This window comes from Lagenorhynchus albirostris, chromosome X (genome assembly GCF_949774975.1).
Source record: "Lagenorhynchus albirostris chromosome X, mLagAlb1.1, whole genome shotgun sequence".
Lineage (NCBI taxonomy): Eukaryota > Metazoa > Chordata > Mammalia > Artiodactyla > Delphinidae > Lagenorhynchus > Lagenorhynchus albirostris.
In genome coordinates, this window is record NC_083116.1 from 48,883,960 (window position 1) to 48,889,084 (window position 5,125).

General features: G+C 41.8%; 1 pseudogene; it reads right to left on the reverse strand.

Annotated features, from left to right (window-relative positions):
- Nucleotides 1–4,198: 4,198 nt before the first annotated feature.
- Nucleotides 4,199–4,742, reverse strand: LOC132513097 (ferritin light chain-like; annotated as a pseudogene).
- Nucleotides 4,743–5,125: the final 383 nt, after the last annotated feature.

Sequence of the window (5,125 nt, forward strand, 5' to 3'; positions counted from 1 at the left end):
ATTAACTTAACTTACTAAAACTTATAACTATTTAGTGAAAACGGGGTAAGGGAGCTCATCTATTGTCAGTAATTGCTCTTAAGAATAGGTCTTGAGCTCACAGACATAGAAAACAAACTTATGGTTACCAAAGGGGAAAGGGCAGGGGAGGAAAGGATAAATTGGAGTTTGGGATTAACAGACACACACTACTATATATAAAATAGATAAACAGGTCCTACTGTATAGCACAGGGAACTATATTCAATATCTTGTAATAACCTATTATGGAAAAGAATCTGAATAATAATATATATATATGTATATCTGAATCACTTTGCTGTACACCTGAAGCTAACACAAAATTGTAAATCAACTATACTTCCATTTAAAAAAAGAGAAAAATAAGAAAAAAATAGGTCTTGAGGTAGTCTGCTCCCCCTTCTAAACAGGGAAAAGAATGTTGCTGTGATTGCACATGGGTATTGGCAAGTACTTACTCCTCAGAGAGATTTGAGTGTGTGTGTGTGTTTGGTGACATTCTTTCAGCTCCTTCAAAGATGTGAAGACTGATTATTTATACATCATCTAGTGTTTAACAATTTCTTTTACACAATCTTTGTAACATGCTAACTAATATAAATAAGGCCTCTTTTCCCTTAAGGCGGCGGAATATTTCCCACAGCTTTTCCAATCTAACTTTTGGTACAATGCTCAACAGCAGACAATCTAAATGGCAGTGTGGGGACTTCCCTGGTGGTCCAGTGGTTAAGACTCTGTGCTCTCAATGCAGGGGGCCTGGGTTTGATCCCTGGTCAGGGAACTAGATCCCACATGCCGCAACTAAAGTTCCTGCATGCTGCAACTAAAAGATCCCACACACAGCAACGAAGATCCCACGTGCCGCAACTAAGACCTGATGCAGCTAAATAAATAATATTAAGAAAAAGATAAAATAAATGGCAGTGTGATCATGGAACTGATACTCTAGGGTTGCAAAACTATCCCAATGTTTGATTAAAAAAATTAGTGTCAGAACATTCTGGAAAAATATTTTAATTCATGTTAAAGAGGACTGCAACTGAGTATTTTCAGAAAAGCAAAGCTTTGGGAAGATAATATAAAATAACTTTTTTACACTTATTGCTAAAGGACTCTAAAGTATACTCTCCCTAAAGTAGCCCATGCTCTGCTTCATCCTAACTTGTAATGGTTTTCCAATAATACAGTAGCTTGATGTTGTCATTTTAAGTGGAAATCCACTCTGATCAAATCTTAAGTTGCTGCTCCAGTGTTTGATGAACTCCAGACATTTGTGCCTGCTGCTCTTTTTTCATTGATTAAAAACCTCCTGGCAGGGCTTCCCTGGTGGTGCGGTGGTTGCGAGTCCACCTGCCGATGCAGGGGACATGGGTTCGTGCCGCGGTCTGGGAAGATCCCACATGCCGCGGAGCGGCTGGGCCCGTGAGCCATGGCCGCTGAGCCTGCACGTCCGGAGCCTGTGCTCCGCAACGGGAGAGGCCCGCGTACCGCAAAAAAAAAAAAAAAACCTCCTGGCAGGTCACACGATCTTATCCTATTCAGCAATCAAAAAGCATCTGGGTCACTGCCAACATGCGGGAGGAAAGAGAAACGGATGTGATTACCTGTTAAAATTAGCGAGCTTTATATCTAGAGGCCCTAGTGGATGGAGATATTTTGCTACCTTCTGAGTTCTTCCTTTGAATAAATTTTAAATGTGTTACATGAGGATTATTAAAGATGCTCTTTATTTCAGAGTCTTCCTAAGATCTTCCTCACATTGAGTACAACTCCTGGAGTCTTAAACCTATTTTGCTTTTCTAGGAATCAATCTTTTTCTGGGGGATGGGAGGTGGAAGGGTAAGTAAAGTTAACAGCTGTTTCCTTCTTCCTTCCCTTCATCCATCCATCCATCCTTCCTTCCTTCCTCCCTTCCTCCTTCCCTTCTTTCTTTCCTTCCTTCCTTCCTTCTTTTCTTTCTTTATTAGGAGCAGCCCTAGCAGGAAACACACAAACCAAAACCACTCCAAGAAAACCCAAACAATAACACCTGTCCAGGTCTTTGTTGGTAAAGTCTTGAGTTGCCCTACAGGGCAAGGATGGATAGAAGTTTATACTTCTATACTTCTGTCAATTTGGTGAGTGGTTATTGCTGGATAGGAAGAGGTTCCTTAAGACTGTGGTCAGGGAGGTGGCGATACTACTGTTGGTGGGAGGTATATGCTGGGGACGGATCAAAAAAGATCCTCGGTCTTGCCTTGAGAGGACAGTGAGGATCCCCTGGGGTAAATCGTAGAGTCAGTGGAGGCATGGAGAAACCATGGCTGAAAGGCAGGTCTGTCACCTTGCTTCCTGCCATATACTCTACGGAGCACTGGCACCTGGCAGATGGTAGAGAATCAGAATTCAATGGCATCATTGGGTAGCAGAATCATCAGTAATGATGGTGTCCACCAGATATTAAGGATTAGCCATTCTCTCTCATTTTCTTGTGACTTAGTATAAGCTCTGAGATTCCTATAAAAGCTCATAGGGGTGGAAGCTCCAAGAATGACTGATAGTGAGTGAGTGCCCTGTCAACTAGGAATATGAGAGCTCAGAACTAAGTTGGACTTAATTTAAAAAACAAAACAAAAAAATGTGCTATTTCTTGTACTAAAGCAATCAGGAACAAATTCATGCCTATCACAAATACATTTAAAAAATGGAAGGATGCATCTAACCTCTGGGAAGTGGGATGGGGTTCAGAGGAGCTTTCACTTTTTACTTAAAATGTATGTGTGTATGTGTGTGTATCTGGGGGCAAGGATAATAATACTTTCAAAACAAAAACAAAAGTCAATTTGGGTTGAGAAGAGGATCTGGAGATGCACAGATATCTTCAAAGTCATCTGGATCAGCCCTAAGCCTGATGCATATTCCTAGGATGACTTAGAGCCTGGAAGCCCTAAATTCAGACATAGCTTTGAAAGGGATAAACTAGGAGAATAGCTTTGAAGGGGATAAACTAGGAGAAAAGCAAAAGCATATGATCTCTTCTACTCATTATCCAATTCCACAAAGAATGTTTGCAAGGATGAATATTTTATACTGTTTCATAAAATGCAACTATATCACCAATTAAATACCACTTATTAATTTATTCAACATTTAACGAATATTTCTTGGTAGCCTATTATGTGCCAGGCACTTTTCTAGGCACTTAGGATACATAGCGTAATAAAAATAAATTAATTAATTCTGCTCCTTCTGCCCATTTTAATTGGCTATTTTTTGTGTGCCTCCACACTGTTGGTATGGGGCGTACCATTCTACTGTATTGTTTATCACATTTTATTAAAGTAATCAGTTTATGCAATTTGGGTTGAAAACAGCTTTTATAACATAAAAGCAGAAAATGTGAAAAGATGAGAATAATGGATTTGACTGAATAAAAGTTAAAACTGCACAGAAAAAAATAAAACATCAAGGAAAATGATAAGGTAGGAGAAATATTTGCAACATAAATGACACACAGGTTTCTATCTGTAATACATAAAGAGTTCTTCCAGGACACTAAGCAACAAATCAATAACCAATTGAAAAATCTCCAAAGGGCACAAACAGAAAATGTATTAAAGGAGAAATACATAGCTAATAAATATATTTAAACATTTTAAACATTTATGCTCACTAGTAACCAAGGAAATGTAAATCTAAGCAGCAAGATACTATCTCTAGCTATCAAATTGGCAAAGACTAAAATTTTTAAATCTCCAGTTCTAATTCTTTAACAGTTTCCCAAACTTCATACTGTTGACATTTGGGGCAGGATCATTCTTTGTTGTGGAGGGCTGTCCTGTGCATTGTAAGATGTTTAGCAGCATCCCTGCCCTCTACCCACTAGATGCCAGTAACATCCCCTTCCTGTTGTGACAGCCAAAAATGTCTCCAGGAATTACCAAATGTCTTCTGGGAGGCAAGATTGCCCTGAGTTGAGAACCACTGCTCTAAACTTACGGAGGTACTTGGCCTTCTTCCCACTCACTGTCACCTCTCTTACTTTCATACCTGTGCACATTAATTTTTTTTTTCTTCTGCAAAAAGCGTTATTGTTTCCATTTGTTCCAAGGCTTGGGAGAGGGCTCCAGGGCGGTTAAAAAGCTGCCTGGCTGCAGAGCAGGGCTTCAGGCAGAAGCTCTGATGCCAGAGGGGCTCCTCAGAGGCCGCTGGACTTCAGAGACTCCTGTTCTTGCTCAAGGGTGAGCCTTTCAAAGAGATACTCGCCCAGCACAGCCTGCAGACCAGCCAGCCTGCGGAGGTTGGTCAGGTGGTCGCCCATCTTCTTGATGAGTTTCACCTGCTCCTCCAGGAAGTAGCTCTCCAGGAAGTCACAGAGCTGGGGATCTGCGCGGGCAGAACCCAGGGCATGCAGATCCAAAAGCGTCTGATTCAGGTTCTTCATGAGCAGGATGGCTTCCATAGCATCCTGGGTTTTACTCTGCTCATTTCGGGAGACTTCTGCACGTCTTGGAGGAAGGCACGGCCGCCGTGCTGGTTTTGCATTTTCAAGAGATGCTGGGCACCCTTGAGCTTCTCCTCGGCCAATTCATGGAAAAATTGGCCTCCACAGCCACATCGTCCTGGTGGAAATAGGAGCCCAGAGAGAGGTAAGTGCAGGAGGCACACAGATGCATGTTGGTTAGGCGGCTGATTGCGGCCTCCACCTCGATGGAATAATTCTGATGAATCTGGGAGCTCATGGTTGAAGGGTAATAAGGAGCTAAGTTCAAAAAATAATGTTGGCTTGTCCTGGAGGCCGAGGATAGCTGAGTTGCTGGTTCTGAAGGTTGTGACTGGAAAAAAGTTTGGAGGGTGATCGGAGGCTGGAGGAAGGAGCTGTCCCTGGCTCTGTTCTATCCAAACACTGTTGAAGCAAGAGACAGATCCCCAGGAGTGCTGAGCGCACTGCTCAGATCTATGCATATTCTTGCTCCTGTACATTTCCTTTCCTACTCTTATCATCTTTCATGTTTCTGTTGAGGCTTTTGAGAAACTTTCCATGACCTCTCAAGATGGGTTCCCATCACGCCCTGCATTTACCCTGATCTCAGCACTTTTTACAGTCTTCTACTTTATGTAATTA